The sequence below is a fragment of the Lissotriton vulgaris genome, chromosome 6 (genome assembly GCF_964263255.1).
Source record: "Lissotriton vulgaris chromosome 6, aLisVul1.2, whole genome shotgun sequence".
Classification (NCBI taxonomy): Eukaryota; Metazoa; Chordata; class Amphibia; order Caudata; family Salamandridae; genus Lissotriton; species Lissotriton vulgaris.
The window spans coordinates 722,885,167-722,899,845 of record NC_141694.1 but is presented as its reverse complement, the minus strand read 5'-3'; the positions used below and the strand labels follow the sequence as shown (position 1 = coordinate 722,899,845).

The following is a 14,679-nucleotide window of genomic DNA, read 5'->3' as shown; positions in this document are numbered from 1 at the left end:
TGTATCCAACAACCTAAGAAACAAATACATCAAGCACATACAATGAATCAAAAACACATTTAATTACAAAAAAGGAAAATTCTACTTACCAGTATGCATCTGTTCTTGGCATGTAGAGCTGCAGAGTTAAACACTGTGCATAGATCGCCACCTAGTGTTGGGCCCAGATGTTTGCAGTTTTTTTTGTCCTGAAAAGTTCTTTGGAAGTCACAAGATAGGTGACTCCTCCTTTGGACCACATGGCGCATGGGCATTGGCTCCATCCTTGGGTTGTTTTTTTCCACCATCGGGCTCGGATGTGTTTCCTGCGCTCCGGTTTGGAACCGAATTTCCTTCGGCGCGCAATCCTCACCCAGTTCGACAGTATTGTTTCGAGGCCTACCTGGGCCTTACTCTTTGGCTCATGGAAAGGACGCCATTCAAGAAGTGTCCTCAAAGTGGGTCGAAGTTTCCCCACACAGATCTACATAAGGTGTGCAACCTTTGCCTCTAACCGGAGGACGAGGCCAAAGACTAGGGAAATGATGGAGCTTTGCAAGAAAAGGAAGGATGTCCATGTAAGCTGTATCTAATTAAGGTAATACTGGAACAGACAAGGGTAGCCGGGGAGGCGGGTGGGCGTGTGTAACTCTGCAGCTCTACATGCCAAGAACAGATGCATACTGGTAAGTAGCAATTTCCGTTCGAGGCATATGAGCTGCAGATTACACACTGTGTATAGATTGCATAGCAGTACCCACTCTTAGCGGTGACCACCCCTATCTGTTGCAGTAGTTTGAAATAATGTTTTGAGAACAGCCTGGCCCACATTCGCATCGAGGTCGGAGTTGCTGGCAGGAGCCAGCGGGGGACAAACAATCTACGGACTCGCAGCCCAGGAGCCTGCAGGGCGCGCAGCGGCCACCCAGCCCCGCCCCCCTGACAACGGGAGATACTTAGCTTCTCGCGCCCGGCCCCCTGACACCGGGGAATACTTAGCGTCTCGCACCTCCCGCTCCGCGGGAGATGCATCGAGGTCGGAGTTGCTGGCAGGAGCCAGCGGGGGACAAACAATCTACGGACTCGCCGCCCCAGGAGCCTGCAGGGCGCACAGAGGCCACCCAGCCCCGCCCCCTGACATCGGGGGATACTTAGCTTCTCGGGTCTCCCGCTCCGCGGGAGACCCATCGAGGTCGGAGTTGCTGGCAGGTGCCAGCGGGGGACAAACAATCTACGGACTTGTCGACCCAGGAGCCTGCAGGGCGCACAACGGCCACCCTGTCCCGCCCCCCTTGATACCTGGGGGTATTTACCCAACAAGCTTTTCCAGCCCTACGGGACGAGCGCGTGCGCCGGGCTAAGCCCGAGGAAAGGGCGGGCCGTCTGTGGCCGTCAGGGGCTGAAGGAGGCTGGGCTGGGCCACCCCTCTAAGCCCCCCTGGAAGAGACTACTTGAGGCTTGGAACTCCCACTCATGTGGTAATTCCCACAATTCTTTCTAATCAGTCAGAGCTTGCCCCGACATTTGTTTGTTATTATTAGAAGTCTTTATTTGGGGCCTCACTTTTTATTATCTTTTATTTTATTTTGTTAAACGTGTATCTTCTGACAATTTGTGATCTTTGGTAAACACTCTTGTCCAAGTTTTTATGATGAGTAGCATGGGTAAAAATAGCAAGCCCACTACTGCCCGCCCAATGACTAGGCAACTAGCAGCAACAACCCAACCACTCCCGAGCCTTACAGCTATTGAATAAATGCTCCAAAAAACAATAGGGATAGTGGCAACAGCCATAGAAAACACTGAAAGGCGACTCTCAATTACCCCTGCTATGCCCCCCCCTTATATCTCTGGGGGATTGCTCTGTAGCTACAGCCAACCCCACTGAATTCACGTCATTCCTCATGCCCTCTTTTGCTGACTTACCTTGTGCTCAGATTGTGTCTGATGTGAATGTTTCAATAGAGGTTGTCCGTCCCCATCTCCCCTGGCATGCATAAAGGCTCACAAACCTCTTGCTAGAACTAAAAAGTCGAAACCTGTTAAAAATTCGGCTAAGAGAATAGCATCTACACCTCATCCTGTACAGTCTGACCCTGGCCCTCTATCTTCCACCACAGGACCTCCAGTCTGGGCTACTCATCTATTAATTGATTTCCAGACTCATATGGAACAGCTTAACAATACCCACTTCAAATCCTTGTCTACTAGGATTGATAGACTAGTTTCATTGATAAACAACAAAGGCCTAGGGAGAGCACAGCCAAGCTCCTCAATGGGGAATCCCGCCACTAAAGGGGCTTCAGTAGTAATTAAGCCTGCTACTAAGGGCTCAAACCAAGGTGCTAGTATCTGCCCAGATATCCCTACACATGATTTGGCCCCTCTAAACACGCTCAAACCTATCCTAGCTCAGATTGGCCCTGGTCTAACCAATTGTCCTAATTTGCCTTCAGCCGTATCTGGTTGGAAACCATGTGGCCTACTCTCCATCCCCATAGTTCCCGGAAATCAGAGCCCAGATTTGTGTAGGTCCCAACACAACCCTGCCCTGAAACCTGGCGAAAATGGACCTCTAAAATCTCCTCCTAGCCCCCAGCTACCCCAGCGAACGAGGGGAAACTTTCCCAGAGTTAAAGAATAAAATCATCTTCTGGCTAAGCAGACATAGACCTCTAATGGGAGCTGGCCAGGGGGATATTTTATTCACACGAAGAGTCAGCTGGCTGAGGACTAGACCCAAAGATATCTGTGGTGACTGTAATTGTCAACTTCAGGGATCCTAGAGTAGCTGGACACATATTAGCTAATGGAGGGCCTTCCAATGCGGGCACTATTAACACTTGCTACCTGGGGTATTTTTATTCACGAACCCTTGTACCGGGTAGACCAGAACCAACCTATTTCCATCACGGTGGCCATGAATTCGATTACAACATCCCAGTGGGTAATAGATATAGTGCATTGAGCAATGTAGATTGACTACTATCATCTTCGGATGTAGACGGAATGGTTTTGAATCGGTTTGGGAGCCATGTTGTGGAGGGTTTGAGCATAGAGGTGGGGTCCCCTGAGCAGGTTTGTAGAACTAAGGTGGGTAGCACAACTACATCCCCATCTTCCCAAAACATTGGCTCTCAACAGGAGGCGAAAAGGAGTTGGACAGTCACATACATATAGCACCTCCACCTTCTATTGTGTTCCAACTCACTGAGGATTCCCCAGCCCAAGTGGTGCCACATAGATCACTAATTGGGTCTTGGAATATAGCAGGGATGTTGTGTAAGCTGCACAACCCGGAGTGGGGAGAGTTGATGGATAGTTACGATATAGGTCTGTTCCAAGAGACTTGGCTCCTGTCTGCTCCAGTTAGGGTAGGATATGCGTCCTTCTATTCACCGGCTGTGCAGGGATCCAGGGGAAGACCCTAAGGGGTTATGTATTTGGGTTGCTTCGCACCTAGGTTGCTCAGTTAAAATAATAGATCCTCATTGCCCGGATATCCTATGCATTGTACTTAATTTCCTGGATGGTCTGTCGCTGGCAGTGATTAACATTTATTTACGTCCCCAACCACACCAGTTGGGTTTATCAATTCTGGATGCCCTAGAGGTTCTCCTTCACTCTTTCCCCTCGTTGTATCATAAAATTATTGGCTCCGATCTTAGTTGTCATTTTGAACCGCTCTTGGCGATCTCCTCTGTAATCTCGGACGAGGATGAAAATTGGCTGATCCCAGACTGTACTATGTACCCGGAAAAGCGCTTACTGCCTCTGGCCCTTGTAATCAACAAGTTGGTTGTATCACAATCTCTGAGGGCCTGTAATGGCAGACTTCTTCCAGACGTTCCGGGTTCAAGCACCTTTAATAGACCAGGGAAAGGCACGACTATAGATTATATGCTGGTAAATGTTGAATTCTGGGCCCGATTGAGAGCTTTTTCTGTCATGCCAAGGGCTGATAGTGACCATAATTTATTGTCACTAGAATTACTAAACACTTTGGGTCACCGTAACGAACTGGGGGGGAGCTGAGACTACCATTAACTCGAACCTAGTTACAGCGGCAGGTGGAAGACAAATCAGGTGGGCGAAGATCGCGCTAGCGCCTGACAAGCTAGCTGAGTTATGTCGCCATGTCGCACGCTCTTTAACCGAGGTTTCTCACCTCTTGAGCTCCAATTGCGATCCCACCCATCTCCACCTTCAGGGTTTGCAGTGTATTCACAACAAGCTTCTCTGTTCCCTGGCCGAATACTTTTATACTACCGATATTAAGAGGCCAAGGGTAAATAAGCGTGATCATTGGTTTAATAAAAACTGTAGGCTGGCTAAAAACACCCTGATAAAGGAGGTTAAATCGGGGTCCCAGTCAAGCATTAGAAATGCGAGGGAAATATATAAACGGTTGATCAAGGAGGCCAGGTCCGAGTGGGAGGCCTCAAGGTGGGAAGTATCAACGCAGCCCTGGAAGCTCGAGATTATAGGTCTTTCTGGAACCTTGTTCGAGTTGGGTCGGCTGCCATCATTCCTAACCTTAGTGAAGAAGTTTGGCTAGATCACGTCAAACCCCTCTATTCACTCAGCAACCCCGAATCCCGAGTAGATCTAGCGACCCAAATAAGTACTCTCGAACCAGTGCACCCGGAGGCCTTGGGCCTTGTTTGCCCACCCTGCACCCTTCTTGAAGTTCAGGCGGCCCTCAGAAGTTTGACGCTGGGCAAAGCTCCGGACCTAGATAGGATCCCTGGCGACTTATATCGAAGTGAACAAAAGGTTTGGGCCCCCTACATTTGGGTTTATTTTAACGCTATCCTACAGGGCTTGGAGATCCCTTCAACTTGTCTGGGAGCTGAAATCATTCCCATCCACAAAAAAGCTTCCCCTTTCGACCCAGCCAACTACCGCCCCATTAGTTTCATCGACGTCCTTCAGAAATTATTTGCCCGCTTCCTTTTAACAAGGTTGCAGAGTTGGATGGACGAACATCACATCCTAACCTCCCTCCAAGCGGGCTTTCGTGCAAAGGTTTCCACCATTGACCAACTGTTTAGATTACAGTTGGTCTACTGGAAGACGGTTTCTATTGGGGCAGGTAGCCTGTATTTGATTTTTGTGGACCTTCGGTCCGCATTTGACCTAGTCCAAAGGGATAAGCTTTGGGCAATATTGTTGGAGATGGGTGCCCCGGCCTACCTCTGCCATCTATTCAAACGTATGCACCAAGGTACATACGCAAGGGTGAGATATGGGAGGAGTGGGGAGCTGTTGGCTCCGTTCCCGGTGGAAAAGGGAGTGAGGCAGGGGTGCGTCTTGGCCCCAATGCTCTTCTCCCTCTTCCGCAAAGGGTTGATAGACCACCTACTGGGAGCAAGAAACCTGGATTCTCCAAGTTTAGCGGGGCGCAAGATACCGGCCCTAATGTTCGCTGATGACACCCTTTTATTGTCAAAATCATCACGGGCATACAGCGTACATTAGAGGCATTCTGCTCCTTCTGCAGACTGAGGAACTTGGAGATTAACCTCTCTAAAACCAAGTTCATGGTTTATAACACCAAACTAGCCAAATGTCCTCATCCCCACTTGGATGGAACGGTGTTGGATCGAGTGTCTACCTTCGACTATTTGGGGGTTACAATAAACGACAGAATGGTTTGGTGGTCTCATATGGTTAAGGCTAACCTGAAGCTGGCACTATCATCTGGCGGTATCTTAAAGGTTTTTAACGACACCTCTCTTAAATTGCTGGGTCCGCCCATGGAAATTTATAAAGCCCAGGCGAGAGGGGGTGCGCTTTATGGTGCAGATTTATGGGGTCATGTCAGTGCTGCCCCCCTATCTCTTACTGAGAATAGTTTTATTAGGCGTCTTCTGAGACTCGTCATGAGTACCCCCCTGACCCCCCTTTGGCTGGATTTAGGTTTGGTACCTATCCAGGAGATTGTCTCAAATCGTCCCCATCTATATTGGAGACGTCTATGGTCGACCCTGAGCTCTTGAGCTATAGGGAGGACCTGGGGGATCTTTTGTCCAGGGGGAGCATGGGGAAAATCCCCTGGTTAAACCACATCAAGCAACTCTGCCACGCTCTAGGTAGGGGGGACATGTGGTCGTCCCCCGAGGAGACCTGTGCCCTGTATTCCAAGAAATCATTGAGTGTGGCTCTCAAGCGCTACCGAATGGAACTCATAACAACAAACTCTTCCATGGGTAGGCTGACCAACACCTTTCTGGACACCAAGGTCCATCCTCACTTTGAGAAATTTTTGGATGATATCCAGCCTCCCCTGGCCAAGAAACTATCCAGTTTAGACATGGTTCATTGCCTCTTAGGGGCGTAACCCTCAAGTGGTCAAATGCCCTATATAAGGCGAGTTCCTGCCCAGGGTGTGCGAGTAGCAGAGGCAGACCTGCACGTTCTGCAATTCTGCCCCTTCTACTCCAAGGCAAGAGCTAAATGGATCATTCAACTTTGTAAGTTCAGGGGGCTTAGGGACTATGGGGAGGTATTCAGAATCCTTAAATATGACACCACCCCCCTGATAGTGTTTGCCACTGCTAGATTTCTTTTGTCCATGTGGTACTCGAGGTGTGCAAAATTAAAAACTGAAAGCCCACAAATCACCAATCCTGCAGTAGCATAAACATTGTAACGAATGTGGTTCCCTATATGTTCTATGGCTAGGGATTGTTCATTGGGAGCGCTATTTCTTTTTTTACGTATGTAAACAAATTTTATGATTCTTTTTTAACCATTCTATGAATTTTCTGCGTGCTAGGATTGTAATGCACGATCTCTTAAATATCCTCATTTTTAGTTGTAATTGTGTATTTTTATCTGTAACTATGTACATATGTCTTGTTATGGTTTTTTACCGATAATAAAAGCTTTTGACTGACTGACTGGATTGTTGTTTGGTTTGCACATCTACACAATAGTGTTTTGTGAATGTGTGCGGTGTAGACCATGTAGCTGCTCTGCAGATGTCATCTAGGTAAATGTTCCCTAAAAAGGCCATTGAAGCCTCTATTTTCCTTGTAGAGTGGTCTTTAGGAGGAACAGATAACGTACGTTTAGCTTTGTGGCAGCAAATCCGTATGCAGTTGACAATCCATCTAGCTATCACAGATTTTGATATGAGATTACCCTTATGTGGTGGTGAGAAAGACACAAAAAGTTGTTTTGTCTTACGAAAGGGTTGTGTTCTCTCGAGTAGTATAGCAATGCTCTTTTGATGCCTAGGGTATGAAGAGCTCTTTCTGCTACTGTCTGTGGCTGCAAGAAGAAAACGGGCAGTTCCACAGATTGATTGAGGTGGAAGGGAGAAATGACTTTGGGCAGGAATTTCGGATTAGTACGGACAACGACCTTATTATGATGCATTTGCAAGAAAGGTACTTGAATGGTTAGTGCTTGTAGTTCACTAACTCTCCGCAGAGAAGTAATAACTACTAGGAACGCAACCTTCCATGTTAAAAATTGTAGTTCACATTTATGCAAGAGTTCGAAGGGAGGTCCCATTAGCCATGTGAGAACAATGTTTAAATTCCACACAAGTGAAGGTGGTATTCTGGGAGGAATTATTCTCTTAAGGCCTTCCATAAAGGCTTTAATAGCAGGCACTCTGAACAGAGATAGATGCTGTCTGTTTTGCAGATATGCTGCTATTGCAACAAGATGCAGTCTAATAGACGTGTAGACTAAGTTACATCTTTGGAGGTGCAGTAAGTATCCTATGATGTGTTGAATAGACACGTCTAGGGGATTAATGTTGTTGTTGTGACAATATATTACAAAGCGTTTCCACTTAGCTGCATAACATGCTCTAGTGGTTGGACGTCTGGCTTCTTTTATGGCATTCATGCAGTCTAGAGGAAGGTTAAGATATACAAATTCTAGGATTTCAGGAGCCAGATCGCAAGGTTAAGCTGATCTGGTTCCGGGTGTCTGATCTCACCACAGTTCTGTGTTAAAAGGTGTGGAGACAGGTATTATTTTTGGTGCGATACTACAGACAGTTGTAGCAGTGTGCTGTACCACGGCTGTCTGACCCACGTTGGAGCAACTAGGATGAGGATCAGAGAATGCTGCTGTAGTTTGCGTACTACTATTGGCATGAGTGGTAGAGGTGGAAAAGTGTAGGCAAATCTGTTTGACCAGTTCATCCATATCGCATTGCCTTTGGACAGTGGGTGTGGATATCTGGCGGCGAAGCTTGGGCATTTGGCGTTTTCGTGGGTGGCAAAGAGGTCTATCGGAGGTTGTCCCCAGATCTGAAAGAATGGTTGAAGAACTTGGTATGAAGTTCCCACTTGTGAGTCTGTTGTGTCTGACGACTTAACAGATCTGCTATGGTATTTTGTACTCCTGGAACATGCTGGGCTAGAAGGAATAGGTTTTGAGGTATAGCCCACTGCCACATGTTTTGTGCTAGTTGAGCGAGTTGCAAGGAGTGTGTTCCGCCCTGTTTCTGTATGTAATACATGGCTGTCATGTTGTCCGTGCGGACTAACATAGCTTTGTTTGATCCTTGCTTTTGGAAAGCTTTCAGTGCTACGAATATAGCTAATAACTCCAGGTGATTGATACGGAGTAACTTTTGTTGTGGTGTCCACCTGCCTTGCATGGTGTGTTGCAGTAGGTGGGCTCCCCAGCCGGAGAGCGATGCGTCCGCTATCAAGAATATTTGAGGAACTGGCTCTAGGAACGGTCACCCTTTGGAAAGGTTTTTGGTGTTCCACCACTGCAGAGAGCGATGAGTCCGACCGTCTACCAACACTAGGTCTGTTAATTGACCTTGAGACTGGTTCCACTGACGTGATAAGCACTCTTGAAGAGGACGCATTTGAAGCCTTGCATGGGGCACTATGAAAATCCAAGAGGCCATCATCCCTATGAGTTGCATGAACACTCTTGCTGGAAGTGAGTGTTGTGGCTGAAACTTTATGGGAAGAGCTTGCATGCTGGCTATCCTTACTGGAGTTGGATAAGCTAGCACGGTTGAGGTGTTTATTGTGGCACCAAGGTACAGTTGTACTTTGGATGGTTGCAGATGAGACTTGGTGTGGTTTATTGTGAACCCCAAGTTGTGGAGCAGTTGAATGGTGGCATGGGGGTGTGCCACATACTGGTTGTATGAGCTGGCTTTTATGAGCCAGTCGCCTAGGTACGGGATGACATGGATGTGTTGTCTTCGTAAATGTGCCGCCACTACTGCTAGGCACTTGGTGAATACCCTTGGTGCTGTTGTGACTCCGAATGGGAGTACTTTATCAATTGATAGTGCTGCCAGTCTATTACAAGTCTGAGATACTTCCTGTGAGCTTTGCAAATGGGAATGTGGAAGTATGCATCCTTGAGATCTAGAGTAGCAAGGAAGCCGTTTTGTAACAGGAGAGGAAGGACCTGTTGAAGTGTGACCATGTGAACATGGTCTGACTGTATGTATATGTTTAGCGGTCTGAGGTCTAGAATAGGCCTTAGAGAGCGGTCCTTCTTTGGGATAATAAAGTATAGGGAGAAGACTCCCTTGTTTTGTTGGTGCAGAGGAACTGGTTCTATTGCACCTTTTTCTAGAAAGGATATTACTTCTTGCTTTAGCAGTGATAGATGCTCTTGTGACATTGGACGCTGTTTGGGTGGTATGTTTGGGGGGGGGGGGGGGAGTAGATTTTAGTTCTAGACAGTAACCTGCTTGAATAATTTGTCGCACCCACCTGTCTGATGTGATGTTGGTCCAGGCAGGAAGGAATTGTTGTAGTCTTCCCCCCGCAGGAGTGGAATGGTGGGAGGGAAGTGGAGGAAAGTCATTGGGTAGGGGTGGAGGCAGAGCGGGAGTTGTTGGTTTTGCCCCCGCCCTTGTTGTTGTTACCCCTATAACACCCTCTTTGGTAGCCCTTAATGAATGTGGATTGGCTAGGGGTTTTATATGAAGTGGAGGGGCTATCTGAGGCATAGCCTCTTGTTTTGCCTCTATATGATGAGCAACGAAAAGAACGTCTGGGAGCTTGCAATTGTAAGGCTCCCATGGATTTAGCTGTGTCAGTGTCTTTTTTCATTTTCTCTAAAGATACATCGACATTAGGGCCAAATAGGTGTTTCTCAACAAATGGCTGATTGAGGATGGAATTTTCCACTTCAGGTTTGAAAGCTGAAATACGTAGCCAGGCATGCCTACACATTAGGACACTAGTATTAATTGCCCTTGAGGCAGTATCTGCGGCATCTAGGGCACAACAAATCTAAGTATTGGTGATATTTTTACCTTCCTGTATGAGTTCATTGGCCCGGTTTTTATATTTATCTGGTAGATGCTGCATTATGGATTCTAGTTCATCATAATGTGCCCTGTCATATCTTGCCAATAGCCCTTGAGTATTGGCAATGCGCCATATGTTAGCTGCCTGTGACGCTGTGCGCTTACCAGAGGCGTCAAGGAGTTTAGATTCCTTATCTGGTGGTGAGGCCTCACCTGATTTTTGTGAATTAGCAAGTTTACGTGCATTAGATACTACTAAAGAATCTAGTTGTGCTGGACCTCAAATGTAAACTGGATCTGTAGGGGCAGCTTTGTATTTTTTCTCAATGCGAGGGTTGAAGACCCGAGCCCTGACAGGATCTTTAAATACCTCTGTGCGTGCTTAATGACCCCTTTAAGCATTGGCAAAATGGCAGTGGACCTTTGTGTAGTATGAAAAGTGTCCAATAAGAAATCTTCCTCCACAGTATCGGTGTGCAAGTCAACCCGATGGTACTGGGCAGGTCTCTGGACTAGTAGGTTTAAACCAATAGTGTCCTCTGGTGGTGAAGGCTTGAAAGGATATACATCGTCTTGAGGGATGTAAGGCACATCAGGGGTGTTATAATCATCCCATGGAGGGGGACTATTGGTCCCTACTGGGTCATGTGCACCCCCACCGGTGTCATCAGAGTCTGTATTTACATCATCATCATCTGGATTAGTGGATGGTGTAGGCGAATGATGTGGTGGAAGAGGTGGAGAAGGAGGAGGAATAGTATGGGGAGGTGGTGGAGAAGGGACCCTTAATGGAGAGGTTGCAATGTCTCTTTTCTTCTTTGGAAGAGGAGGAGTTGCAGGTGCCTCTAGTTATCTCTTCTTGGAGCGAAGAGCTAGTTTGACAGTCTTAGGATCCTTTACAAGAGTCTTTTGAGTAGGATCTGGTGTAAAAAGCTCTGCTGTGTAGGGCAGATCCTTCGGCGTCAAAGTTTTCGGTTCCGGAGGTTTTTTCGGCACCGACTCGTTAGCTGGTCTAGAGTATTTTGTCTTAGAACTATGACCCATCGAAATGTCTTTTACTGGAACGTGTTTTTTCGGTTCCGGATGTTTTTCGGCTCTGCAGCGTGTGAGTCGGGACCTTTAGGTGGTTTTATACTCGGCTCAGAGTTCGGTTTTGGCATCGATGAGCCGGTGCCAGTCTTCGGCGCCGAGTGCTTGGGTGTCGGAGCAGCGGTCGGAATGGCTGAGGAAGATGGATTCTTCTTAGGTGCCGGTATGGGATCAGCACCGGGTATAGGCTGACTCGAACCCGAGCCGCCTGAAGGCTTAGTAGGCTTCTTTGTTGGGCCCGAAGGCAGGGCGTTGGAAGCAGTTTCTCGATGTGCACTCGGGCCGAAGGTGAGGGTGTGACAAAAGCCTTTTTTGAAGGTGTCGAGGAAGGGTTGGGGGTCGACGTTTTTACTTACGACCTGTTGAGCTGGAGTGATGTCCTCAACATCTGAGTCTTCGGCATCAGAGGAGCTGGCACATTCTTCGCACCTCTGGTGTTCTGGCAGGTCAACGCCCTCTTCAAAGATGCCGTCTGGGATCGAAGCGGACGAGCAAGCCATGGTTCTTCGAGCTCGTCGGTCCCAAATTGTCTTCTTGGAGCTTAAAGAGGCACTGGAGGACAGGTTTTGGCCTCGTGCTCCGGTGAGAGGCAAAGGTTGCACACCTCATGTAGATCTGTGTGGGGAAACTTTGACCCACATTGAGGACACTTCTTGAAAGGCGTCCTTTCCATGAGCCAGAGAGTAAGGCCCAGGTAAGCCCAAAGGCCTTCGTCGACGACCGGTATCGAAGACTTCGAAGTGGTGAAGAATCGCGCCAAGGGGTGAGCGTTCGAAAAAATACCGTCGAACTGGGTGAGGATTGTGCTCCGAAGGAAATTCGGTTCCAAATCGGAGCGCAGGAAACACATCCGAGCCCGATGGCGGAAAAAAACTATCTGAGGATGGAGCCGATGCCCATGCGCAATGTGGTCCAAAGGAGGAGTCACCTATCTCGTGACTTCCAAAGAACTTTTCAGGACAAAAACACACTACAAACATCCAGGCCCAACACTAGGTGGCGATCTATGCACAGTGTGTAATCTGCAGCTCATATGCCTCAAACACATCTATATATATATATATATATATATATATATAACATCAGACATTACAAAAAACAAAATATACAATTCACAACTATACCATACAGAACACACACACAAAAGAAGAGCCGACGCACGTTTCGGAAAGTACCAAAAACATTATAGAGATTCCTTCGTCAGGGCGCACATTTCATGCTTTGATCAGTATTCGTGACCCAGGAGTGGTCATCGAGAAAATAGAGACATAATACAGTGTGTACAGCCGGGTTGAAGAGACTGTCTGTGGGAGAAGAGTTTAAAGAGAATAAAAAAGTTAAAAACAGGACCAATCTGGGTCAAACATTGAGCAAGACATTCACAATGTTCACAACATTAATACCTACACTCAAAGAGGATGTCGAAGACAAAATTAAGAGAAAGGACATAGTGTATAGATATGCACCTGACAATCCAACCATGGTTTGAACCGTATATCCCAAAACAGCAGTGTGAAATTCAGGAGAAAATAACCATCACTAGTATCATAAAGCACACACCTTAGCAATTAAAGGCACAGACTCTTTTTCAGAGCCTGGAGTACGAGCGGATCAGGATAGACCTCCTAAAAGACGAATTCCAGGATACATATAAAAAACAGTAAAAGAGGTCGTAAGGACTGATCTGTGAGGTACAAATAAGTACTGTAGAGATCGGCCAAAGGGCATGCGATATATCTGAAGACTAAAAGCACTAAACAAACTGATTTGGCAGCCTAAGTGCAAAAAGATGGGAAGGGATCCAGAATCCGCAGCCACATCTCTTAGAGAGAGGGGCCCGGTAGCCAGGACACTTACTTTGAAGGGGAATATACCCAATTTACCATGTTTTTGATAGGGACCAAAAATAATATACAGGTAGCTCAGCTAAGGTTCTCAAAGCAAATACAGGGAAATGTGCTCCTAAAGGCAAGATACTGATAAAATCACACAATAAGGAGCAAGAATTCTTAGCCACATGAAAGATTGAAAATCACAGGAGGGAGAGAAGATTAGAAGGCTACAGTAGTTTAGTACATAAAACCTATTGTAAGAGTCTAACTATATAAGACGCGCAAAGTGGAAGGAATTACCACAAAAACGCTCACCTGGATTATACTTCGAGAGATACACAGGTACACTCTATGAATAGATTCCCAGAAGGCAAATGCAGGGAAGTCATGGAGGTAGGCGTAAATGCCCCCCACTAAGCCAAAGCCAAAGGTAGAAATGCTTGATGCTTGTACACAAACAAAACCAGATATAAAATCAAAACACGCAAGCCCAATAAAAAGGTTAGTAAGGAACATTGGGGCCTGTGTGCGAATATGGAAAAATAAACGGGGAAAGGGACCCCAGGCACCACTTACCTAAATCTCAACTCCTGAGGTAGTGCGCCATCGGTATTATAGTGGAGGAGGCCAATGCAGGGGACCCCGGATATGAGCATAATTGGCAACAAAATACGTGTAAGGGTGATTGCGATAGGGACCTGGATATAACTAACATAAGCGGAGGCCGAGTTAAAGTCGAAATCGAAGGAATAAAGTATAACCTGTACTACGAGTAAGCCTCCCAACGGACCGCTTACCTTGCTCGAGTTTTTCTTCCCGGCAGAAAGAACCGTCAACGCCGTTATCGAGAGTGCCAATAAATATGACCTGGCTAAACCACTCCTATAAATACCATGTACTACCGGACATACCGGGCCAGAACAACGTGCACCTGGAAAGACGGAAAGAAGACTAGACAGTCTATTTGAATGCCTAAGAGAGGATGAAAACGTGTCGGCCATTTTACAACGGAGATATAATGCACATCACAAGGTGAATGCGTACGCAATAGAAGATGGATCCCAAAGGAAAAAAATGGGGGGGGGGGGGGGGGGCGTCAGCCATTTCACCATATATACTGAATATTGCGATTGGGAAAATAAATAGATCCCGGACACAGAGAAATTCTGAATAAATAAATAAACAGCCCACCCTGAGTCGCTACCATATCGGCGTGTAGGTCAGTATAACATAAAAAAGTGTAGCAGACACGTAGGCAGCAAAATAGATTATACAAGGCAAAAACGGAAATGGGGCCATATCAAACCCAATATAGAGATCAACAAACAAGGTAATAGCGGGCCCAAGGAGGGACAAGCGTCCGCCATCTTGCAAAGTATACCAACAAGTTACCCAATGTTCCGAATGGGGAAGAAAAGAACACACAAGGGTACCACATGCTAGATGGAAAAATAAATAAACGGTCCATTTAAAGTAGCAACCACACAATGCGTAGGCCAGCACTGTGATAGATAGAAA

General features: G+C 46.8%; 1 protein-coding gene across 1 annotated transcript in view; it reads right to left on the bottom strand.

The window, feature by feature from the left end:
• LIN28B (lin-28 RNA binding posttranscriptional regulator B) overlaps positions 1-14,679 on the bottom strand; it is a 694,462-nt gene that overhangs the window by 223,170 nt on the left and 456,613 nt on the right. The gene's annotated exons all lie outside the window — the stretch shown is intronic.